The following is a 27,204-nucleotide window of genomic DNA, read 5'->3' on the forward strand; positions in this document are numbered from 1 at the left end:
CAAAGAGACAAACGGTACATGGTCTCCCTGATAAGTGGATGTTAAATCCAAAATGTTAGGTGATACAACAAAATTAACAGGACTTAAGAAACAAAGAACTTCCACTCATATGGTCGAACCACTACTAAATATCCCTATGCTGCTGATCACATGTATGGTGTATATGTGTACACCGTTATATGTTATAGACTGTGATGGACAATTTGCTCCAGGAAAGTTAGAATGAACTTGTGACTTTAAATGAGCATCATTATTCCACAATACTGTGAAATTCGGGAAATTATGTAATCACTTAATCACAATTAAAAAAAAAAGAACCTCGGGGGAACGTAGGGAGGGAAGGGATAGTAGGGGGAAAACAATGGAGGGGGTAACAATGCTCAATAGGAAGTGTACTCATTACCTTACTCATGTAACTGTAACCTTCTGTATAGTATCTTTACAATAAAAAAATTTAAAAAAAAGAACTTATAGTTCAAAGCAAACCTCTAGATTAAAAAAAAAAAAGAGGAGGTGTTGCCAGTCTCAGTCTCAAAGCACAGCTTTCATCCAGCGGGCTTTGTCTGAAGCTATAGAAACTAGGAGCTTCATTAAATCATAACATGCTCAAAAGAACTTGGTGGTACATGTCTGGAATTCCAGATACTCTGGAGGTAGAAGTAAAAAGATCATAGTTCAAGGCTGGCCTTGGCAAAAGAAAGGATTATCTGAAAAAAACAAGCTAAAAAAAAAAGACTTAGTAATAAACATGGGGGAGAAATGCATTTGGAGTAAACATTGGCTTAAAGAAAATTTGGCTCAGTGCTTACCATGTTATTAGGCACTGAGCACTAGGGTGGGGGAACTACTTCAAACTGTAAAATACACAGAATGCACTCAAGACCATCAGGCATGACAGTCTAGCAAGGCCAAAGCGCCACTGGGGAGCATTTCCATACCACCTTACTGTGTATATGCATGTGCACGATCCACCTTGACATGGGACCCAGAGAAGGCCTCTGGAGGATGGAGGTGGTAAAGACAGGGAGGCTGGGGAGTGACCTGGGGAGTGCGGAGATAATGGAGACCCCCAAAGAAGACAGAGCTTCCAAGGGTGACAAAAGACAACACTACAGGGAACAAGTGTGGTAGGGGCCATGAAGGGTCAGGAGCTGTGGTGGAGGTGAGCCCAGGGAGCTGGCTAGGAGAGGGACCAGGATCAAGTTTGAGAAGTTTTTGGGAGGGGTGTTCCAGAATCCAGAAGGGACAGGGGGCAAAGATCAAGATCAAGGTTTTTTTCTTAATAGCAAATTTTTCAGACTGGAACCCTAGCCCTGAAATGCCATTCCCCTGTGGGAAGATTGTAGAAGCACAGGCCATGCTGCAGGCACACATCTTTGGTTTGAATTAACCTGGGGTCTGTTGATTGTTTTTGTTTTCCTTCTTTCTCTCTCTTTCTTTCTCTTTCTTTCCTTCTTTCTCACTTTCTTTCTCACTTTCTCTCTTTTGTCTTCTCTCTCTCTTCCTTTCTCTCTCTCCCTTCCTTCCTTCCTCCTCCTCTTTTTTCCTCCTCCTCTCCTCTTCCTCTTTCCTTCCTTCTTTCCTTTCTTTCTTTCCTCTTTCTTTCTTTCTTTTTTTCTCTTTCTTACTTTCTCTTTCTCTCATCTCCCTTTCTCTCTCTTCCTCTCTCTTTCTATCTTCTTTTCTCTTTTCCCCTCGCTCTCTTCCTCTATTTCTCTTCTTTCTTTCTTTCTTTCTCTTATTCCTTCCTTCCTTCCTTTCTTTCTTCCTTTCTTCCTTCCTTTCTTTCTTTCTCTCTTTCTTTCTTCCTTCCTTCCTTTCTTTCTTCCTTTCTTTCTTTCTTTCTTTCTTTCTTTCTTTCTTTCTTTCTTTCTTTCTTTCTTTCTTTCTTTCTTTCTTTCTTCTCTCTCTTTCTTTCTCTTACTTTCTGTGCTAGATAGAGATTGAACCAGTCATCATGCTTGCTGGACATGTGCTCTGCCACTGAATCACCCCCACACAGACCTCCTTTTCTTTGATTATTTAGCTCTTTGTGTGTTTATATGTTTTCCTCTGGTCTACAAATGAGACTGTTGGCTGACAGACCAAGGCTGGAAGCCAGGTTCTACTACTTGCTTGCTCTGTGGCCTCAGGCAAACTAGCTCCTTCTCTGATTCTTTATTAGTTCACTTATAAAAGCAGTTATGACTCCTCCCTGTGGATGGGAGCCAGGCCAGATACAGAATAGGTGCTTGTAGAAGAACGTCAATGCTTTAGGCTTTGTAAAAGAGTCTACCAAAGGCTCTAGACTGGAAGTGAGGCCTATGGTAGTGCTAAGCTGGTGACTGGGCATCCAGGAAGGAAAGCCAGACTCTGCAGGAGAAGATGCTAGCTTCTGAGGATCAGCTTCCATACAGGACCCAACCAAGTGCCTGGGAGTCCCTCAGTCCCCTTCCTGAGGATGGCTTCTAGCTTCCAGGCTTCTGCTTCGAAGGGAGGTTTGGAAGGCATTTCACGGTGGTGACTTTCTCATCTTGTTGCACCCCGTGTCCTCTGTGCTGTGGGGCCTGATGCTGATTAGACTGCGGGTGGCCCCCCTACAGGGTTCCTTGCTCTTTGGTGGTGTATAATACCAGCAGCTTTGTTTTTTCCAACCATGAGAAGCCACACAAAGTAAAATTGGAGAGTAGCTTTTCTTTACTGTGCAGTCAGCATCTCGGGTCTCCCTGTTTACTACTGGGGGTGACAGCTATCCCTAGGGCTGTGTGTCCCTCTGACCCCTGCTGCCTCTGTGAGAGCTCTGGGCAGACAGTGCCCCCCCTGAAGAGTGTGGTATGTGCTTGCTCCCTGAGAACAAAGCCACTGAGTGTTTTGTTTTATCCACTTCCACACAAATTCCTGTTGTACACTCAAAAGACATATGAGGCACACGACATGATAAAAAAATGTGTGGGCTTTGGAGCTCACAGCACCAGGCTGAATTCTAGGTTGCACCATTTAGCACAAAGGCAAAAGCTCCAGGGCCCTGGGAAAGTTACTTGTGTTTTCTGAGGCTTGTTTCTTTATCTATAAAAATCTATCTAGCTTCAGGAGGGTGGGGAGGGCACAGAACTTAAGGGAAAAAGGGTGAAAAGTTCAACAGTAGAGCTCACTGGACACTGATGAAAGTGATCTATACAACTCATGGGTGGAGGGAAGGGCTGGGAGAGAGTGAGGGAACAGAAGACACTGTGTGGAAGGAAATGTACTCATTACCTGACTTGTGTAACTGTAACCCCTCTGTACATCACTCTTTAAAAAATTATATATATATATATATAAAAAAATGTTGTACAGAGGGGTTACAGTTACATGAGTCGGGTAATGAGTACATTTTGAAGCAAGCATTGTTACCTCCTCCTTTGTTTCCCCCATACTGTCACTTCCCTCCCCACCTCCCCAACTCCTCCCACCACCCCCTACTCCAACATTGTAAAGTTCCTTTTCAACATAGTGTCCTGTACATCTTGTCGTCACAATGGGTCAGCCTGCATCCCCATTTAAGCATTCTGCAATATCCCTTCCCCTCCCCAAATTACAAAAACGTATATACATGATGCAGAACACTGGCATCAAATTCAGTGAAAAGCTGGGTGCCGGTGGCTCATGCCTGTAATCCTAGCCTCTCAGGAGGCTGAGATCTGAGGATCTCCGTTCAAAGCCAGCCTGGGCAGGAAAGTCTGTTAGACTCTTATCTCCAATAAACCACTTGAAAACCAGAAGTGGCGCTGTGGCTCAAGCAGTGGAGCACTCACCATGAGCTGAAGAGCGCAGGGACAGAGCCCAAGCCCAGAGTTCAAGCCCCACGACCGGCAGAAAAAAAAATCCAGTGAAAACAGGGGTTATACCATGGGGGAAGAACATACAAAAGAAACAAAATAATCACATAGTGCATTGTAAGTATATTAGAAACATTAGCAAGAAAGGAAAAACCACTTGTGTCCCTGTCTTGGAGTACATTTTGCTTAACATTATTTCATGTGGTCATATGTACATCACTCTTATAATAACAGTAAAGTAAATAATATTTTTTAAATATTTTTTAAAAATAATTTTTAAAAAGAATATTTTTTAAAAGAATATTCCACTCATACTTAAGGGGTTTGGGAGAGTCTAAAATCAATCACATCCTAACTCCCAAATAAATTTAGTTAGAGGCAATTATAAAGTAAGCCCATTGTTATCTATATTTTGCAAGATGAAAGAAATATCTCATGAAGCTCAGAAAAATTAGATTAAAAAATCTAAATGGCCAGGAATTGATCTCACACTTGCAATTCTAGCTACTCAGGAGACTAAGATTCAGAGGACTGAGGTGTGAAGCAAGCCTAGGCAAAGCAAAACAAAACTTGAGATTCCATTTCTAAATAGTCAGAAAAAAGTCAAACTTGGAGGCATGACTCAAGAGGTGCAACGTGAATGAACAAGCCTGAATCCTAGAGTTCAAGTCTCAATACCAGAAACAACAATGTACCTACATGGACATTATTAGAAAGAGTGGAGAAAATGTATAGAGTATCAAACACATATAAGTGTTTGATAATGATAACTATTATCCAAGTAAAGACATTATTGATTATTTCTCTTACCCAATGGACATAAGATGGTAAATATGTTCTACCTATGACCTGCACTGGCTGAGGGCCCAGTGAGTTTGAGGTGGTTCCAAACCTCATCAGCAAATGAAGTTGTTTGAATCACACAACATTTTATTCTGAGCTTCAGATCTTGCACAGAAATGGACTCCTAAACTTTTTTTTTGCAGTGTTGGGGATGGAAGTTATGTCCATGCACATGATTGGCAAGTGCTCTGCCACTGAGCAACATCCCACTGCTACCCTTATAATCTGTTCTGAAAAATTTTGAAATAAGCTCTCATCCTTTCCTTGAAGCATTTTTTGAGAGAAGAGACTTTACAGAGTAACCTGGTCCATTCTCTCTGGTTTTGATTAGGAAGAGCCCAGGAAAGGGAAATGACCAGCCAGCAAGTACTAAGTAGCAACTTAGAACAGTGTCTCCATTTACTGAGCATTTGCTCTATTGCCAAGAGCTATTAGAACCCCTAGACCTGAATGATCAAATTGCAACTTCCCACCACATTTCTCATCCCTATCAGAGATACCAGCTATGTGGAAAGACCAATATAGAACAGTTGGTCAGAATCCAGAGACTCGTGAGGATCCACTATAGCAGAGGCTGGGCTTTGTAGCTGCTTTCTCAGCTTCCCAAGCCCATGAGTGGGACACAAGCATGGGAAGAACATGGAAAAGTCAGAATCTGCATGTTTTCTGGCAACCCTGAGAGGATCATATTGTGATTGGCAATGAAGCAATCCAGAGAGAAAGCAGCCAGGTTTTTGGTTCAGATCAGCCTGGCCTGTGTAAACCACACAGACCAATTCTCACCTTCATTCATAAAGAATGCAAGGAAATTACAGAAAGAACTTCACATAGCAGCCCTTCCTGTGCCTGGAATTGGCTCTAGGAGGCTTTAGAGGTCTGACACTTGCCAACACCTCATCGACAATCTGTAAGTCTCTAACTCAAATCATTTGGGCAGGAAACACAAATAAATCTTTATTTGGGCATGCCCCTGGTTGATGATCAGGAGTTCATTGTCTGTGTGTCCTCAGTAGCAAATCATTTTGGTGATGATAGATCATAAACTCAGGGGAAATTGCCCCAGAAAAATAGGTACTTAATAAATCATCTGGGGGTTGGATAGAGGTTGCCTTGGTCTAGAGTCAGGGTGTGGAGGTGGTGAACTCTACGGTCCCCTCAGGACCAGCAGTCTATTTATTAAATACCAGCCTGTGGTTGGCTTTCTAAGAGTCCTACTTACACTCTCTCTGTGCGTTATCATGGTTGTGAAAGGCTTGGATCCTAACATCCTCTTATTAGGGAATCAAATGGTATCTATGCTTTAATAATGGCATTTAAATAATATATGTGAATACAAAGTTTTATATTAAACAAATTTATTAACTAAAATATGGTATATGCAGAGCATATTTCTATTCCTTTGAAGAACTCATTTACAGTTTAACAAAATGAACTCTAGGAAGCTGGTACTTGAGGGATGTGTGTGTGTGTGTGTGTGTGTGTGTGTGTGTGTGTGTGTGTGTGTGTGCCTGCCTATATTAACTTGCCTTTATCTGCTCAGGCTGGCACTCTCTTACTGAGTCACAGTTCCAATTCTAGCTTTTTCCTTGTTAACTGGAGATAAGAATCATTCAGATTTCTCTGCCAGGGCTGGCTTCAAACCTTAATCCTCAGATCTCAGCCTCCTGAGTAGCTAGGATTACAGGTATGAGCCACCAGCACTCAGCCTTGTTCATATTTTGAAAGTTCTCTTACTTTCTACTTCCTCCAAGAGTCTGGGGCCCCCATAGCCTTCATCACCAATTTGCTGGTGGCCTTTGTGTACTAGTCCTAGTACTTGAACTCAGAACCTGAGCACTGTCCCTGAGCTTTATTGTTCAAGGCTACTGCCACATCTTCACTTCTGGATTTTTGATGGTTAGAGATAAGAGCCTCTTGGAATTTCCTGCTCGAGAGGCTTTGAACCAAGATCCTGAGATTTCAGCCTCTTAAGTAGCTTGGATTACAGATATGAAGGCTTATGTAGATAGATCTGTGAGTATTTCTGTAGACTGCTGGACACCTGCATTGTCTTCTCACGGTTTCACATTTGCAGGTGTTTATTTCCCTCTTCCTATAGTAGACTATGTGCTCTGAGAGGGCAGGACCACATTGATTTTGCTCATCTCATTTCTGTATTCCCAGAGGCAAGTGAACTTAAATCATGAACAAAGAAACAGAGCTCCAAGGTATGGCGGATTCTCTTGTAATGATGGTTCTTTGAGCTCTTTGTAGCTGTGACCTTGAGACACCCTACAGTTACTCAACTGGCTGGAGCTCAATGTACTTTGACTATGTTCATCCCCTCTATACTCTTCACTATCCCCCTCCCAACTTTCCCCTTTTAGTTCCCCCCATTTCACTTTCATAATCTTGCTTAATTCCCCCAACCTCCATAAATGAAATCAAATTTGTGATGTTAGTTGGTGCCAGTGGCTCATGTTTACAATTCTACTCAGGAGGCTGAGATCTGAAGACTGTGGTTCAAACCCAGCACAGGCAGAAAAGTCCATGAAAAGTCTACTGTTATTTTCAATTAACTAGCAAAAATCTGGGAGTGGAGCTTGGCTCAAGTGGTAGGATGCTAGCTTGAGCTAAAAAGCTAAAGGACAGAATTTAGGCCCTGAGTTCAAGCCCCAGGACTAGCATAAAATAAAAAACAAAAAACCTTGTTATTTTAGTCTTTGTGGGACTTGCTTATTTTACTTAATGTGATGATCTAGATTCATTCATTTTTCCAACAAATAGCAACTTCATTCTTCTTCATGGCTGAGTAAAACTCCATTGTATACACATACTGTATTTTCTTTACACATTCATCCATGGATAGGCACTTGGGATGAGCTTTAATTATACAAATACAACTGGCATGGATTGAGATGTTTCCTTGGTGAAAATGTAAAAGGAATTTTCATTCCCCAATAGCTTTTCTTTAGCTACATTATTATTTCAGTATCCCCTCAATAAGTTCACAGTTCAAAGACTCATTAATATTATTGAGAACATTCCTTTAAATATGTTCTTGTTAAAAGTCTGAAATATTCTGGATGCTGGAAGCTCATGCTTGTAATCCTAACTACTCAGGATGTTGAGGCAAAGATACTAGTTTGAAACCACTTCAGGAATAGAAGTCCTCAGAATTCCATATCCAAAATAGCCAGCAAAAGCTAGTCTAGATGTGTGGTTTAAATGGTAGAATTAAGTTAAGAGGCTCTGAGTTCAAACCTTGGTGCCAATTTTTAAAAAGCATGAAATAAATACATAGACTCCTAACAATTTCTTCTGTTATTTTGGTTTGGAAGCAAAATATATAGGCAAAGCTTTTAATAGGATGGCTTGTCATTTGCATTTAACCTACAGATGTGTTTTATATAGCTGGAATAGTTCTTTAAAAAATTAAGCCAAGTCCGGAGGAAGATGGTAGAGAAGCTGGAGGCTAAACAAGCTCTCGCATAGAAAGCAGTTTTAGTGTTCCAACGAACAGTCCTAGGCTAGTGAATCACACCAAATGTGCCATCACAGCACAGAGAATTTGGCCAGGGAGGAAAAATCCAGGCAGCTTGGTCAAGGAGACTGATCTGAGCACTTGCTGGTGTCTGTGCTGGCGGTGGCAGCAGCAGCAGCTGCCATGGCCGCCATATCAAAAGAGAAAGCCCAGGACAAAGGCACCAGATGCGGTGTGCAAGTGGATTCTACTCACGACCAGCAAAAACTGACAAGGAGCAGAAATCTTCATCCTGCTGATCGCAGACCAGGGTTGGCCCAGAAACCAAGAGGCTTGTGTCAAGTTCCCTCTTTCTATGAAGCCATCATAACCCTCATCCAAAGCTAGGCAGGGACTCATCAAAGAAAGAGAACTATAGACCCATCTCTTTGATCAACATCAATGCAAAACTTCTCAACAAAATTTTGGCCAATCGACTTCAACAATTCATAAAAAATCACACACTATGATCAAACAGGATTCATTTAGGGATGTAAAGCTAGTTAAATATACGTAAATCAATTAATATAATTCATCACATCAATAAGAGCAAGGATAAGAACAACATGGTTATTTCAATAGATGTAGAAAAAGCATTTGATAAGATCCAACACCCCTTTGTGATGAAGGCTCTGGAAAAACTAGGAATCCATGGAACATTCCTCAATACAATAAAGGCTGTATATGATAAACATACAGCCAGCATTATATTTAATGGAGAGAAACTAAAGCCATTTCTTCTAAACTCAGGAACCAGACAAGAATGTCCACTCTCTCTACTTCTCTTCAATTTAGTATTAGAATGCCTAGCAAGAGCAATAAGACAAGATGCAAATATAAAGTGGATTCAAATAGGGAAAGCTGAAATAAAAATCTCCCTCTTTGCAGATGGCATGATCTTGTATTTAAAGAATCCCACGGACTCCACTCCCAAATTACTAGAGCTGATGTGAAACTTTGGTAAAGTAGCAGGGTATAAAATTAACCCTCAAAAATCAATGGCTTTTCTGTATGCCAACAATGAGAAGAGTGTGGCTGAAATCAGGAAAGCAACTCCCTTTTTAATTGCCACACAAAAAATAAAATACCTAGGAATTAACTTAACTAAAGAAGTGAAGGACCTCTATTATGAAAACTTCAAAAACCTGGAAAAGGAAATGAAAACAGAACTTAGGAAGTAGAAAACCCTCCCATGCTCCTGGATCAGAAAGATCAATATCGTGAAAATGGCAATATTTCCCAAGGCTATCTACAAATTCAATGTGATACCTATTAATATTCCAACCTCTTTCTTCAATGAAATAGAAGAAACAATTCAAAATTCATATGGAACAATAAGAGACCCTGAATAGTAAAAATGATCCTTAACAGAAAGAATAGTGCTGAAGGAATATCAATACTAAATTTCAAACTCTACTACAAGGCCAAGCTTGGTACTGGCACAAGAACAACCTGAGGACCATTGGAACAGAATTGAAAACCCAGAAATGAACCCACAGACCTATAGACACCTACTCTTTGATAAAGGAGCTAAAAAAAAAAAATAGAATGGAAGAAAGACAGACTCTTTAGTAAATGGTGCTGGCAAAATTGGTTAATCACCTGTAGAAAACTAAAGCTAGATCCTTATATATCACCCTGCACCAGAATCAACTCCAAATGGATCAAAGACCTCAGAGTCAAAGCAGACACCCTGAAAACATTACAGGATGGAATAGGAGAAACCCTAGGTCTCCTAGGCACAGGCCGAAATTTTCTCAATAGAGACCCAGAAACACAACAAATCAAAGAAAGGTTGGACAAATGGCATTGCATGAAGCTGCAGAGCCTCTGCATGGCAAAGGACATAGCTAGCAAGATCAATAGAAAGCCCACGGATTGGGAGAAGGAAGATCTTCACTGGTCATACAATGGACAAGGTCTCATATCTAAAATATACCTGGAGGGCTGGGAAGGTGGCTCAGTGGTAGAGCGTTTGCCTTTCATGCATGAGGCCCTGGGTTCGATTCCTCAGTACCACATAAGCAAAAAGAAAAAAGCCGGAAGTGGCGTTGTGGCTCAAGTGGTAGAGTGCTGCCTTGAGCTGAAGAGCTGAGGGACAGCTCCCAGGCCCAGAGTTCAGGCCCCACGACCAGACCCAAAAATAAATAAATAAATTAAAATAAAATAAAATAAAATATACCTGCAACTCAAAAAATTAAATCCCCTAACAACAAATACTCAAAGAAACAACTGCCCAATAAATAAGTGGGCTAAAGACTTACAGAGAAACTTCTCTGAAGAGGAAAGAAGGATGGCCAATAGAGAAGAAATGCTCAACTTCTCTAGTCGTAAAAGAAATGCAAATCAAAACAACATTGAGATTCCACCTCACCCCAGTTAGAATGGCTATAATCAAGAAATCTAATAACAACAGATGCTGGAAGGGATGTGGCCAAAAGGGAACCCTACTGCATTGTTGGTGGGAATGTAAACTTGTTCAACCACTTTGGAAAGTAGTATGGAGGTTCCTCCAAAGACTCCGCATAGAGCTCCCTTATGACGCAGCAATCCCACTTTTGGGCATTTACCCAAATGACCACAAACAAGACCATATTAAAGCTACTATCACAACTATGTTTATTGCAGCATTATTTACCATAGCTAAGATATGGAACCAACCCAGATGCCCCTCAGTAGATGAATGGATCAAGAAAATGTGGTACATAGGATGGAATAGGAGAAACCCTAGGTCTCCTTGGCTCAGGCCGAAATTTTTTGAATAGAGACCCGGAAACACAACAAATCAAAGAAAGGTTGGACAAATGGGATTGCATAAAGTTGCAGAGCTTCTGCAGGGCAAATGACATAGCTAGCAAGATCAATAGAAAGCCCACGGATTGGGAGAAGATCTCTACTAGCCATACAACGGACAAGGGTCTCATATCTAAAATATACTTGGAACTCAAAAAATTAAATCCCCCAACAACAAATCCTCAAAGAAACAACTGCCCAATAAATAAGTGGGCGAAAGACTTAAAGAGAAACTTCTCTGAAGAAGAAAGAAGGATGGCCAATAGACACATGGAGAAATGTTCAACATCCCTAGCCATAAAAGAAATGCAAATCAAAACAACATTGAGATATCACCTCACCCCAGTTAGAACGGCAAAAATCAAGAACTCTAACAACAACAGATGCTGGAGGGGATGTGGACAGAAAGGAACCTTACTTCATTGTTGGTGGGAATGTAAACTTGTTCAACCACTTTGGAAAGCGGTATGGAGGTTCCTCAAAAGACTTCACATAGAACTCCCCTATGACCCAGCAATCCCACTTTTGGGCATTTACCCAAATGTTTACAAACAAGACCACACTAAAGCTACCAGCACAACTATGTTTATTGCAGCATTATTTACCATAGCTAAGATATGGAACCAACCCAGATGCCCCTCAGTAGATGAATGGATCAAGAAAATGTGGTATATATACACAATGGAATTTTATGCCTCCATCAGAAAGAATGACATTGCCCCATTTGTTAGGAAATGGAAAAACTTGGAAAAAATTATATTAAGTGAAGTAAGCCAGGCCCAAAGAAACATAGGTCCCTTGGTTTCCCTTATTTGCAATATCTAGTATATGTATGAGTCAAGCAGGAAAGGTCAGATAATGTGATGTCAGGAAAATGAACCCTTAGATATGTATTTTAATGTTTTTTTCTTTCATGCATGTGTTTCTAACGAATTTATAAGATTATCTCTTTGTTGCTTTGTATGTCCCTCCCCCACAGTATAACCCCTGCTTTCACTATATTTGATGTCAGTATAACTTGAAGAGGAGATGGGGAAAAACCAGTTGTTTAAGGATACAGGTGGACCTGTTGCAACAATGAGAAGTACAAGTTGTCATGTCCAAAAGGAGCTTTACAACGTCAGTGGGGGGGGGGAAGGGGGGGAAGGAGAAGGATTGGGATTGGGGGGGAGGGGGGAGGCTGGGAAGGGACGTGAAGGGTAAACAAAAGGAGGAGGCTGCAATGCTTGGTAAGATATGTACGCATTATCCTGCCCATGTAATTGTAACCCCTCTGTACAGTATGTTCACAAATAAAATAAAATAAAATAAAAAAGAAAATGTGGTACATATATACAATGGAATTCTATGCCTCCATCAGAAAGAATGACATTGCTCCATTTGTTAGGAAATGGAAAGACTTGGAAAAAAATATATTAAGTGAAGTAAGCAGGCCTAAAGAAACATAGGTCCTATGGTTTCCCTTATTTTCAATAACTAGTATATGTCTGGGACAAGCAGAAAAGGTCAAAAGCTATGTACATATGACCAGATAAGATGATGTTAAGTGAAATGAACCCCAAGATAGGGTCAAGAGTGTTTTTTTTCTTGCTTGCTATTGTTTCTAATGTATTTATAAGGTACCATGTGATTTTTTTGTTGTTTTTATGTTCCTCCCCCATGGTATAACCCCTCTTTTCACTGTGTTTGATGTTGGTATAATTTTGGGATGGGAAGGGAAAAAATGTTTAAATGGGGATATAGGTTGACCCATCGTAACAATGAAATGTACAAGACACTTTTGAACAATGAACTTTACAATTTAGGGGGGTGAGTAGTGTAGTTGTGGAAGTGGGAGGGAAGTGATGGTAGGGAGAAAACAAAGGAGGAGGCAACAATGCTTGATAAGAAATGTACTCATTATCTCTGTCATGTACCTGTAACCCCTCTATACACTATTTTCATAATAAAAAGCTTATAAAAAAAGTAGAAAATGTGGTATATATATATATATATATATATATATATATATATATATATATATATATACACACACACACACAAAATGGAATTCTATGCCTCAATCAGAAAGAATGAAATTGCCCCATTTGTTAGAAAATGGAAAGACTTGGAAAAAATTATATTAAGTGATGTAAGCCAGGCCCAAAGAAACATAGGTCCCATGTTTCCTTTTTTTGCAATAACTAGAATACATCTAGGGTAATGTTACCAGACAAGCAGAAAAGGTCAAAGGCTATGTACATATGACTATATAAGATGAACCCCGAGATAGGGGCACAAGAGGTTTTATCTTTGTTGCTGTTTTTTATTTCTTCCTTTTTTTTTTTTCAATTGTGAAAATACCATACAGAGGGATTACAATTACATGAGCAAGGTAATGAGTACATTTCTTATCAAGCATTGTTGCCTCCTCCTTTGTTTCCCCTTCCCATCCCTTCCCATCTCCCCACCCTGCCTCCTGCCCTGCGGCCCCTCCACCCCCATGCCAAAGGTGTAAAATTCGTTTTTCGACATAACGATTTGTACATCTCATTGGTGCAATGGATCGACCTGTATCCCTATTTAAACAATTTGCTTTTTCTCTTCTCCTCCACAAATTATACCAACATCAAATATGGTGAAAACAGGGGTTATACTGTGGGGGAGAGACATACAAAGCAACAAAGAAATAATCTTATAAATATGTTAGAAATAATTGTTGCTGTTGTTTTTAATGTACTATGTGATTTTCTGTTTCTTTTGTATGTTCTTCCCCCATGGTATAACCTCTGTTTTCACTGCATTTGATTCTGATGCCCTGCACCTTGTATATACATTCTTTCTAATTTAGGGAAGGGAAGGGAAATAACACAATGCTGAAACAAGATATAGGTTGACCCATTGGAACAATGAGATGTACAAGACACTATGTTGAAAAGACACTTTACAACTTGGGTTGGGGGGAGGGAGGAGTTTAGGAGGTGGGGAGGAAAGGATGGCAGGGGGAAAAAAAGGGGGGATAATGATGCTTGATAGGACTGTAACCCCTCTGTACAGTATCTTTACAATAAAAATATGTATTAAAATCATTTAGGGATACAGGTGGACCCATTGCAACAATGAGATGCACAAGTTGTTATGTCGAAAAACAAACTTTACAACTTTGGTGGGGGGGGAGGATCAGGTAGGGGGAGGGAGGGAGTATGGGAAGGGATGGGGAGGGGAAACAAAGAGGAGGCAACAATGCTTGATAAGAAATGTACTTGTTATCTTGCCCATGTAATTGTAACTCCTCTGTACAGTATTCTCACAATAAAAAATATATAAATAAAATAAAAATAATATGTATTAAAAATAAGCCAATATTTAGAAATCAAATCTAGATTCCTGGAAAATCAACATACATGCCCACATCTGGCTGTGGCTGAATGGGATTTTCTGCCAACCTCCTTCATTCATTCTGAGTCTATTGTTTAAGTTTCTGGAAATGTGGTATTAGAGATAATCTCTTTCCTTTTTTTCAAATTGTAATTAATGTAGTTTCAGAAATTTTGTATAACAAAACATAACTATCTTTGGATGAGCTTAATTTATTGCTAGAAAGATTAATTTGTGTATATTCTTCTTAGTCAAATTGTATTTCCAGAACTAGTGAAACTTTTATATAGAACAGCTAGAGAAAGAGAAATGAAATAACAGTGGGTTCAATTCAGAGTCTTTCTCCATCATCCCTTTGTAGTCAGTTGAGTTATTCTGTGTTGGGCTTGTAGTTGCTGGTGTTGCCAGATGTAAGAATGTCCTGGAGTGACAAAGCAGAGAAGCAGTCACGTTACAAACATCTCCTTTTTCATCTGGGGAAAGATGGCCGTCATTGAGCTAGGCTGTTCTCAAATCCCTGTGGGTTTGTTCAACTCGAGTAGCATCCAAGTCTGGGATAGCTATGAAATAATGATGAACAGGCTGTCATTGAAAAGAGATGTTAAGACTCATATTAGCTTAGGGAACCTCTCACCAGAGTCCCAAGCAACTGTTCTCATTGGAGGCTCCAGTGTGTTGGTCATTATGTTCATGGGCAAGATGCACCCTGGGTTTATGTCTCCTCTTGCTCTTTTGCTGAATGATGCAGATCCTGGCCAGATGTCATCAACAGTCATGTGATGCCTCACCTTAATGTGCTTTGACAATGTTTTTAGGTGGATGTTATTGAAAATACATACATCTTCTCTTGTGTAGTCTCAAAAACTATCTTCCAAGAGCCCCCACAAATGTCTGCAACTGCAGATAGCATGCCATCTCATTACATGTGCATTTGTATGATAAAAGCACAGTAACTGATTAACAAAAATAACTATTAATAAAATAGAACAATTATAAAAATAGGCTGTAATAAAGTTGCTAACATCTTTACTCTAATTTGCAACTATTACCAAGTAAAATAAAGGTTACTTAAACACAACATTTCATTTCTTCTGCTAGCTATTGTGACTGTATACCCCACCTACCATGACTACCAAGGTGTAGGTGGATGGGGTATGTAGAGCAGATACTCTGTAGAAAAGGGTGGTTCACATCCCACGTGAGAGGAGGAAAAGGGCTGAGTGAGATCCCATCATGCAACTTAGAAATTGCATGTAAACCCAAAATTTAGAAATTATTTATTTCTGAAATTTTCCATTTAATATTTTCAGATTGTTGTTGACTGTGAGGAACTGACGTTTTGGAAATCAAAACCATGGATAAAGGGAATGACTGTACAATTATTTGGACAATATACAAGCTACCAAAAGTTCACCTTAGGTCAAGGGACATAAAAAGTTTGATTTGGGTGGAGGACAGTGAACCTACAGAAAGTATGCTCCCTTTGAACATTTATAACACTTCTTAAAAATAGGCATAAGGCTTGCCTTTGTAATGCAACAGATAACAATGCATCAATCTCTGATTGATATTGTGATACAGTGATATTTTGGGACAAATTATTCTTTGTTGTGGGAAGCTGTTCTGTGCTCTGTGCACTGTAGGATCTTAGCAGCATCCCTAAACTTTAGATGTCAGGAACCATCACCTTTCCCTATAATGACATAACCAAATATGTCAGCATTGATGGATGGCTGTGTGGAGCAAATCACGCTCAGTTGAGAAGCAATGCTCTGGATTTGCTGAGGTTTTTGGTTTTGTCATAATGATTGATCAAAGATCTCAAGAGATATTTAGAAGGCAAGAAACTCATGTTTGGTTCTGGGTTTCTGAAGCGTGTGGATCACTTATAAAATTTTAGCATAGAGACTTTGTCCCTCTATCCCTTTGGTAAGTGACTTTATATTTCTTAGACTCATTATTATGTAGCTATAAGACAATTCCTTAAGGTCTACTAAGGTGGTGAACCAGACAACCTATAGGAACATGCTGTTCTGAGCTCTTCTTATCATTACCCACTTCCCAGCCCAGGGGCTTCTGCACAGATAGCCTCTGAGGTTTTTTTTTTGTTTGTTTGTTTCATTTTGGTTTTGTTCTGTTTGGCATGAGGGCTTGAGCTCAGGGCTTCATACTCACTTGGCTTTTTGACTTAAGACTGGCATTCTAGCACTGGAATCACAGCACTACTTCTGGCTTTTTACTGGTTAACTGAAAGCAAGAGTCTCATAGACTTTCCTACCTGGGTTGGCTTTGAAGGATGATCCTTAGATCTCATCCTCCTGAGTACCTAGGATTATAGGAGTGAGTCACCAGAGCCCAGCTGAAGGTTCTCTTTTTTTTTTGTTTTTGTTTTTAATAACTAAAACTAAGACCAGCTGTGTTAAACAAGAGTTCTGTCTCTAATTCCTGGCAGTCACCTGGCCTGGGGCCTTGGTTGCTTGGACACTTAGAACCAGATAGCTTGACTTCTCTCCTTCAACCCTGGCAAATTTGTTATTTTCTAAAAGGGTAGAGTAGGCGCTACTTGCCTTCTGAACTCACCTGAATGGTGCCACAGTGACTCTGGGCTCAAGCCACTAGCCGCATAGATGAGGCTTCTTGCCTTTTCCCAGATTTTTTTCCCTCCCATTCCCTTCCCCAGATTGCCATTTTCTACCACAGTTCAATGGTTCTGCATCTACATATAAATAAAATGTATTTGTTTTTCTGATTTTTGTAAGAAAACCCAAAGCCACAAGATTGTGTTTGAAGCTCAAAACCCCATGGCTTGAGGTTTCCCTCCCGTAGTGCATTCCCTTCCCACCACAGGGCACAGCAATTCCACAGACTGCTCAGATCCCCCAGGCCAAGAGCCAGGCAGCTAAGGGGATGCAGTGGCCTATAAAGGTCCCTGTACTTAGTTCTTCTGCTCCTGCAGAAAGACCAAGTAAGCTTTTTGAAACAAAATTGCTTTTATAATCTGCCTTACCTGTACCAACTCTAGGACTGTTGAGTTTTTCTGCCCAGTTCCTCTCCTGCCCTTTAGGTTTGGAATGGAGTCCAGGTAATAGTTCAGGCAGAAGGGGCCCTCATTTCTATGCACAAAGAAGGCAATTTGTGTGCAAGTGTAAGTACCAACCAAAGTCACACCTCTTGTCAACAAGACCTGAAAATTATAGCAGAGAATGCATAAGAATAAAAAGGAATTTGCCAACTGGAAAAGTTGGGTACAGTTATTCTTTAATTATAATTACCTGGGTGCTAGTGGCTCATACCTCTAGTCCTAGCTACTCAGGCAGACAAGATCTGAGGACCATGGTTCCAAACCAGACCAGGCAGGAAAGCACATAAGAGTCTTATCTCCAATAGCCAGAAATGGAACTGTAGCTCAAGCGTTAGCCTTGAGTGGAAAAAGTGCCTCAAGTTCAAGCCATAGTACAAAAATACTCAAACAAAAATTAAATTTATGGGCTGGGAAGGTAGCTTAGTGGTAGAGCACTTGCCTTCCATGCCTGAGGCCCTGGGTTCGATTCCTCAGCACCACATAAGCAAAAAGAAAAAAAAGCCAGAAGTGGCGCTGTGGCTCAAGTGGTAGAGTGCTAGCCTTGAGCTGAGGGACAGTGCCCAGGCCCAGAGTTCAGGCCCCATGACCAGACCCCAAAAAAACAAAAAAAAAAACTGAACAAAAATTAAATTTATTTAATAAAATTTACATATATATGTACACATACACACACACACACACACACACACACACACACACACACACACACACGGTCCTCACTTTACAATGGTTCAACTTATGGTGCTATGACAAACGCTCCATATTCAGTAGATACCATACTTAGATGTTTGAATTTGGATCTTTTCCCAGCTTCATGATGTGGTCCAAGCCTTGTTCTTGATGTTAGGCAGCCACAGTGACCACAACTTTCAGGATGCCCGGTGACTGCCAGAAAGAACATTGAACACTCTGCAGTGGGTTATATGGTAGAGCTGGGACTTGCAATAGGTTAAGTGGATTCAGTGTATTTTTCGCTTACAATTGATGATGAGCTTTTCAAGGTGTGAATACATCATACGTTGAGAAACATTTCTAAACACTTCTATACCTGTGTCCTGTTGCACAGCACCAAGGCACACACATAGGATGGCTTCTGCAGTGGATGGTGGTAGAGAGAGACTCATATACACAGTTCCACAATTTGTATTTGTGCATATAGACCACTGCATATTTACTATGTGAATGTAGCCATTAAATCAGGATAAATTTTAAAGCAAATGGACAAATTAAAAATTAAAAATTGGCACAGATAAGGGGGGAGTAAAAGAAATTAAATTAAAAATTAAAGCATTTTGCACAGATATATTTAACATGAGATTAAGTTGGAGGTGAGGGAAGAGACATAAGATCAATGTTCTAGAGACATAAAAAAGAAAGTGTTCTACAGCTTTGGGAGGTGGGCGGACCAGGACTGAGTTTAGAAATTTTCTCACAGCCAGAGCTAGGAGTGAGATGTGACTATACTTACATGATTGAAGTCCATCAGTAAAAAACCAACTGGTGCCCGGGGGATGCCCTAAAGGAACCAGAATATGACTCTAAGATGTCTCTTCTAGTAACCCGACAAGTGAGTATTAAGTAGCCATGCGCTGAAAGAACCATTGGTGTGGGCATCTGGCTCGTGTACACATGCCACTCAGAGGGGTAGCAGCAACTCTGTGGGTGTCACAAGACCTTCCCATGTCTGGGTATTGAGGCTCAAGTGGTAGAGCTCCTTCCTAGCAAACAAGAATCATTGAGTTCAAACCCAATACACACACACACACACACACACACACACACACACACACACACACACACACACACACACACACACAAAGTCCTTCTCACCTACTTAGTTCCCTGGTAGATATGGTAGATATATGGGCCCAGGATGGAATTTTGAGTGGATGGACTGCAATTCTTAGGGTAAATTTTTGTGAAAGTTCTCTCAAAAATTAGGTTTAGCTGGGTGCTGGTGGCTTGCATTTATAATCCTAGATACTCAGGAGACTGAGATCTGAGGATTATGATTCAAAGCCAGCCAGAGCAGCAAAGTCTGCCAGACTCTTATGTCCAATAAACTGCTCGGAAAAGGCCAGAAGTAGTGTTGTGGCTCAAGTGGTAAAGCATTAGCCTTGGGCAGAGGAAGTTCAAGGACAGTACCTAGGCCCTGTGTTCAAGCCTTAGGACTGGCAAAAAATTATAAAGCTTTACAAGGATGTGGTATTAGCCTTGTCCTTGCTAATGGGGAGGCTGAAAGAAGAGGATTTTTTCTGAGCCTAGAAGTTTGAGGCCATACTGGGCGACATCATAAGACTGTGTTTTAAAAGAAAAAAATGAAGTCAGCTTTGTGATAAGACTTGAACAACAGCATTTAATGTTGTATTCTCTGGCAAAAACTTTAGTGCAAAGACTGAATTATCAAAGGAGTATACATTCTTATTCTTGGATAACTAGCCATGGCTCTGTCAACTCTGCACAGACAAATGTGAAGTTGCTGGATTTTCAAGAAGGTTCAGGGTTTTGACCTGTCAAGGGCAGGCTTCAGAGAACTTCTGACAACATGAAAAGGCCATGTGGACCTCTCTCTCCCCAGAAACCAGCTTGCCTCTGATGCAGGAAGCTGTGATGTGAGTAGTGAGTTTATACAATGCAATCTCCTTTGACGTGAGTCCCTTTCCCAGTCAACATTTTGACTAAGCAAAGCCTGGCTCTCTATCAGTTAATCAGTATCATACCCTGCTTTCCCATGCACGCACCTTCTGTCAGTGCAGCTGTGTTATGAATCTCAGATCCCACCAACATCAGGCACCCCAGCTCTAGAAGGAGGGCCTTTTGCTGTGTATCTGCAGCTAGTGTGTGCTATGAAGTCACCACACCCTTCAAAGTGAGAGTGAAGCGAAGGTCTCATAGCCTGAGGGAAGTTCCAATGCTTAGGGGTAGCTGGAGGACTGAGCTAATCTTAGTAGCCATTTGCTGCTTCATATATAACAAAGCAGAAAAGATTATGTCTTAATTACACGCTCTTTATTCTGAAAAGCTGTGTTCATCTGTGGTGGTCACTAGCATTAGGGAAATCTATGGAAAACATGTGTCTGGCTTCTGAAGTTAATAACCTGCTAGTGATTTTTCCAGGAGCTGAGAAGTTTTTTGTAATCACACACAACTGTTACAAGGAATGCTAAGCAGAGTCACTGGACTGTAAAAAATGTGGTGGGAACATCTGGGCTTATCTTGGGTTTTTCCAGGGTGCTGAGGGTAGGGATGTGGGTGGGGGGCACCAGGATCCTGTCTTGGTGAGATGGCTGCAGAGGAACTGGGGACCCTGCAGAGCTATGACCAGAGTACTGATCTCTCTCTCTCTTTCTCTCTCTCCCATGGGTCCTGGCTTCTGCCCTCTTGAAGGAAATGCAGCAGACATTTAGTGAGTTCCAAGGCAAACAAGACACCCTGAAGGATGCTGCTTCTGTGGTCCGTCATCTGCTTCAGGCCGGATTTGAAAATATCAAACTGGGCAGTGACCGAGCAACTCTGCTCTGAAGGGGACTGGCAGAGGAGACAGGAAAACAAAGCTGGCTGCCCTGCTGCCCCTGGACTCGCGGGCTGCTTTCAAAAAGTGCAAAGTCAAGAACGTGGGGTGGTCTCCAAGTCACAGTTCACCGAAGGTCTGTGACTCTCATCTTCCCTCCAGGGCACAAAATAACAACCCAGGGTGGTCAGGAGGATTGCCATTCCTTGTAGCGGTTCTTTCTCACCCAGGAACACTTGGTTATAGTTTTAGTTGTTTTTTTTTTTAATTTCTCAGAGAGCATCTTTGTACCCTAATTCATTGTAAAGGCCTGGTAAGTTTAATCAGAGTTAACGTGTTTCATCTGGGCTTTGATGATAACTAAGAATGCTGCAATCACACAACCTCAGCCCCACCCCCACTACCCTTTGCAACCCGAGAGTCACTCTTGTTTCTTCCAGGACACTGGAGTCTGCCTGGAAGTTTGGAAAAGCCTCATCTAATGACAGCATTGAATTTGGGGAAGAAAAAAGAAAGTTGTAACTCTCGCCTTCTTCTGCATATAATTGTTAATAGAATTGTGGTTTCTTTCTTTCTTTTGTAATCTTGTTTTCCCAATTAAAAACCTTCAGTGACTCAATCTCTGCCACAGCCTGAGTTGCAAGAGAAGTCAAGAGAGATTGCTTGGGAAAATGCTGGGGAAAGCAGGAAAGCTGGTGTCCTAGCTAAAAAATCCTAGCAAGCCTACTGGCTGCCTATCACTGAGGGCCTGGCAGATCTCACCTCTACAAACTCTGAGGGGGATGTTTCAGTTCTCTAAAGGTAATATGACAGACAATGACAATCTTGGTACACCAGTAGGACTGGGGCTGGAGCTGTGTTCTTATTTGTAGACTTTGAGGTAGTTCTTTTTCCTCCTTGGTACTCCATGCACTCAAGAGTCCCTTTTCATAGTAAGTCTGCTCTGTCCAATGGGATCTCCTGTTCTCTTTCTCTTGAGTGGTACCATTATGATCTGGGTTGGAAGTTAGCCACTGAGGGCCCAGCAGAGTTGTTTAGTGTGTGCTCCCATTGCACTGGCTTTTGACTCTGGAAGTTGAGTCTGGGCTTGGATGTGCTTTGTTTTTAGTCAGGATGGACGTTGATGGTTGATGGCACAGATTAGGGGGCATTTGGTTCTTGGTTGGGTCTTTAGGACAAAGGATGGGAGTCCTGAAAAATGTGCAAGCTGTCTTGGTTAAAATCTATTTGGGGAAGGGATGTGAAGGGTAAACAAAGGAGGAGGCTGCAATGCTTGGTAAGAAATGTATGCATTATCCTGCCCATGTAATTGTAACCCCTCTGTACAGTATGTTCACAAATAAAATTAAAAATAAATAAATAAATAAAATCTATTTGGTTCCTATGGGCCAAGCCTTGGCCCTTGGATGCTCAAACACCTGGCACATGCCCAGTGTGTTCTGTGCCTTGCCAGGGTTTGTGCAGACATATCAATCCTTCTAGGGAAGCCTCCCCCACTGTGGTTGCCAATCTATTCTCTCCCCGATCAGCCTGATTCTTATGTGTGGCATTGCAGTGAACCCAGTTTCTAGCTGTGTAATCATAAGCAAGTCAGCAGTCTAAGAAATGAGCTTCATAACTCCTCCCTTGTAAGAGTGTTTTAAGGACAGGGCTGAGTCTTAAGATTTTGTACGTGCCACTTAGAGCCTAGTGCTCAGATCTCACTGTTGATGATTTTATACTAGCAGTGCTCCCTAGGCTCAAAGGGGAAATGCCTTTGCCCTGATCTACTTTCTTTTGGGGGAAGGGACTATGTGTGGCTCATTGCAGGCAACACAACTTATCTCATGGCTCTGTGGAGTTGGTAATTTGCAAGCTTTTACTTTCCTGAAAGAATGCAGCCCAGGAAGCACTGAACTCAGCTGTGATGGCTGGAGCTCACCTGGGCCCTATTTGCAGAGTGTTTTCTCTTTAGGAATCAGTTTGTGGCTAATCACTGGAGAGGAAGGAGGGTCTCTTCCCCAGTGGCCTTCAGAGTCCTTGTCCAGGGCTATGCAGAAAGCTTTGTAAACAACCATAGAAATCAGGCATCAAAGGCTGGGAAGGTGGCTAAGTGGTAGAGCGCTTGCCTTGCATGCATAGGCCCTGGGTTTGATTCCTCAGCACCACATAGCAGAAAAAACCAGAAGTGGTGCTGTGGCTCAAGTGGTGGAGTGCTAGCCTTGAGCTGAAGAGCTGAGGGATGGTGCCCAGGCCCAGAGTTCAGGCCTCACAACTGACAAAAAAAAATCAGGCATCATTTATCATTGTTATATCTGTTATGCATATGGTCATTGTAGGACTACCCAGCCTCTAATCTAATGATTACTTTATAACACACACACACACACACACACACACACACACACACACACACACACACACACACACACACACACACACACACACACACACACACACACACACACACACACACACACGAGTCCCAATTCTATTCCTCTGAAGAACCCTAGGACAAAGTCCTAGCCCTCCATTGACCATATTTGGAAATAGGGTCATTACAGATGCAACCAAAGTACAATGGAATTATTAGGGTGACCCCATCCAATCTGACTGGTGACCTCATAAAAGGGAAATTTGGACTGTCATAGAGACATGTATATGGAAAGCTGGTTTAAAGCCATAGGGAAAAGACATCCACACAGATTAGGGAAAGACCTGGAACAGACTTTTCACTACCCTCAGAGGAGGACTCCTAATGATTCCAGGACTTTGGACTCTGGCTTCAGCTAACTCCTGCTGTTTCAATATCCTGGTTTGTGGCACTTTTGGTGCAGCCACCCTAGCAGAGTGATGCAGGAGCACCCCAAGTTTTCTGCATCTTGATTCTCCAGGCTATGAATTCGGCTCATAGCTACTTTTCTCCACTGGTGTGGAGGGCTTCTGTGGGGCTCTACTTGTGGCGGCATGGAAGATGAATATGGTCTTTTTCAGCTTTTGCATTTCAGATACAATGCTCATAGACACCTAAGAGACATCTCTACCTTGACCCCCTATTTTCAGTTGGAAACAAACTACTAGGTTCCCTGTCGGTGTTGAAGCCTGGTGTTGTTCCTGCTGCCCAGCTTGGGAAAGTGAAGCTCTACTGTGGTTGGCAGGATGAGGATTTCAGTAGAGCCAGCTCTGCTTGCCTCTGGTAATGTGATTTCTCTTTGGTAACTTGAGTACTGTTTGGAAGGGACTGTGGGAGTGAGGGTAGGCAGTGTATCTGCAGGTAGTTCTGGGACATCTTCAGTATATACACTTCCTCCAGGAGCTATTTCCTGGGGTGGACAGACAGCCTTGAATGCATGAGTGCAGGATTTTCTTGATGGGCAGCCTGCCATTTCCCCAAGCAAGATGGAAAAGATAGAAGCAGGAATATCTCACTAAGGGCAGTAAGAGGGTTGCTGAGTAAAATGCTCACTGGCAGAGATGCACATCCTGCCTGAGGACTCCCACCTGGGCACCCACCTAATATCTCTATTCTGAAAGAAGAGACCATCCAAAAGAAAGTGGAGCTTCCAGCCTATTCTTATCACTGCTGGGCCTCAGAGGCTGTCAGAGCCCCAGGGCCTCACAACAGCGATGTCTCCTTTCCGAGGTCCCAGGAGCCCCCGGTCCCTATTCTTAGGAAACATTGCTCTTTGCATGGATTTCGCTGGTAGACTTTTCCATGGCAGAGGGCTCATTTTTCCCTAAGAGTGAGTGTCTGATAGGTGACATGTGTTTGATTCCGATACCAAATCCAGGCTTGGATATCTTGTGTTTCAACCAGGTGGAACAACACTGTTCCAACACGAAGTCCAGCTCCTTTCCTCCTTAGAAGAATGGCCACTAGAATGAACTGTCCTGTGGCTCAGCCAGTCAGTGCACAATCCCATGGCATTCCCTGCGTGCTCAGTATCAATGGATCTGCTTAAAGTGGCAGCCCAAGCACCTGGAGAAGAAGCAGCTCTTCTCCAACCATTCCAGGTTGGATGTGACCCAATCAAAAGCAGTTTATAGGGGGCTTGAGATGTAGCTCAGTGGTTAAGCCCTTGCTTAAAATGCTTGAGGCCGTGAGTTCCATTCCTAGCCCCAGAAGGAGGAGGTGATGACTTGGCCAATGACTCCAAGCGTCACTGCCCAGATATTGCTGAGGTCCCTGGGGGATAGCAGTTCTAGGCAGCCAGTCCCAGGCTAAGGGCTAGGATGGGGCCTTTCTAGAAAGAAAGCTGTGGAAGGCACTTGCTTACCCCTTCCTGCTCCTAAGAACTACTCTTCTCTGTTCTCCAATGACTACACTTATGCCAAGAGGGCTGGACATTCAGCCATGGGGGCTGGGCAGAGTTCCATATCCCACATACATCACACACATCCCCAGGGAATGGAGAGCTGAATATTTATAGGTTGATTGCTGTGGCTTCAGGGTGTTCTGAACTCCAAAGTAACTTCCAAGACTTTTATTTTCCCTCAGTGATCCTGCTTTCTGTCTGCCATGGCCCTCTTTGGCCTAGTGTCTACATTTGTGGTGTTTTCCCTTGCTAAGATAGTGTTTCATAGAAGGCAGGTTTGGTAAAATGCATTTCCGTTCCAATAAAATATATTAAAATATATTTCCATCCTAAATAAGTCTGTGCCTGTTTTGAATTAATCACCATGATTCCCAGTAATTAGGTATACAGGAATCTGCAGAGATTTTTCTTTAGGGAAGGAGCTTGTAATCCCACTTAATGACATACAGTGGCATATCTTGATGGCCTAAACTTTCCCCTGAAATCGAACTTCCACTTTCTCCAGGAGAAGTCAAAGTTGTTCTTCCTGAAATCTCTAGAAGTTGTTACAGCAGTTCAGAAAGTTTGAGCATGCCCAGTTAGCATTCAGTTCTTTAAAATCCAGACAGCAACCAAGGCACACGGGAGTGCAAAGGCCATTCAGCCCCAAAGACTTGGCACTGGAGGCTGAGACAGTGGTAGCCTCAGGGGACAGAAGTCTTGGCTACCAAGCTTGCCATACATCCTCAGTCCTCAGGTTCCTTCTCTCCAGACCTCTCTCCCTCCTTTTCTTCTTCCCATTTCCTCTCTTCTTTTCTTTTCTCTCCTTCTTTGCCTTTGTGTCTCTTCCTCTTACTCCTCCACTTTCATTTTTTCTCTCCCTTCTACTCGCTCTCTTATCTGCTTTCTCTCTTTTCAAATTTTTTCACAATGCCCGTCACTCTTTCCTCATTCTTTCTCCCTCCCTCCCCTTTCTCATTTTTCCTTTTCCTTTTCCTTTCCTTTCCTACACTTATTCTGCAGCTCTTTTTTTTGGGGGGGGGTTGGTCGTGGGGCCTGAACTCTGGTCCTGGGCGCTGTCCCTCAGCTCTTCAGCTCAAGACTAGCGCTCTACCACTTGAGCCACAGTGCCACTTCCAGCTTTCTTTTTTCTTTTTGCTTATGTGGTGCTGAGGAATCAAACCCAGGGCCTCATGCATGCAAGGCAAGCACTCTACCACTGAGCCACCTTCCCAGCCCCTCCTACACTTATTCTGATTCCTTCCTTCTTCCTCACTTTTCTCTCTCCTCTCTCCCCCCTTAGGTCTCTCCCCTACCAAGGTCCTGCCTGACCTCTTTGCACCTAGCTGGCTTTTGCTGTCACAGTCTCCTTTCTATTCTCAGAAGTTTTTACGACCAGTAGGATAATTTTTTCAACTTCTGTCTGGAGAACTCCAACTTTGCTGCTGTGTGCAAGTACTGAGACTAAGTGATTTTAGTGACACTATCCGACCCCTCTTTGCAAGATTTACTGGAATTAAATAAAAGTGCTTTGTGTTTAAATAAAAATAATTCTGGGCATATATCAGAATGGTCTGGAGGACACACAAATTTGAGCTTCCAAATGAAGACTTACATACACTGAATAAACTTAAATCAGAAGATGTGGGCCAACATAGTGGTACCTTTAAGATATAGGACCTAAGTGGGAAGTCTTCAGGGGCAGGGGCAGGGAGGGGAAGAAGTTTCCTTAGAGAGGATTGTGGGATCCCATCTTTTCCTCTTTCTTAAACTCTCTGGTTAAAGGTTGGGAGTTTCCTCTACTATACTTCCATAATGAGGTTCCACTTTACCAGAAGCCCAATGCAATGAGGTCAAAAAACCATGGACTAAAAATCTTCAAAACTGTAAGCCAAAATAAATCTTTCTTCTGAGAGATAGTTTACTATCACAAGTATTTGTCATAGTGATGGAAGCAGAACAACACTTGAAATTTACTAGGATAACTTAGTTACCCTTAGTTAAATTAACTTAGGTAGTAAAGATACTCACATAAGGCTTAGTAA

The sequence above is a fragment of the Dipodomys merriami genome, unplaced genomic scaffold, assembly GCF_024711535.1.
Source record: "Dipodomys merriami isolate MVZ:Mamm:240054 unplaced genomic scaffold, mDipMer1.0.p SCAF_16, whole genome shotgun sequence".
In the NCBI taxonomy this organism is placed as follows: Eukaryota; Metazoa; Chordata; class Mammalia; order Rodentia; family Heteromyidae; genus Dipodomys; species Dipodomys merriami.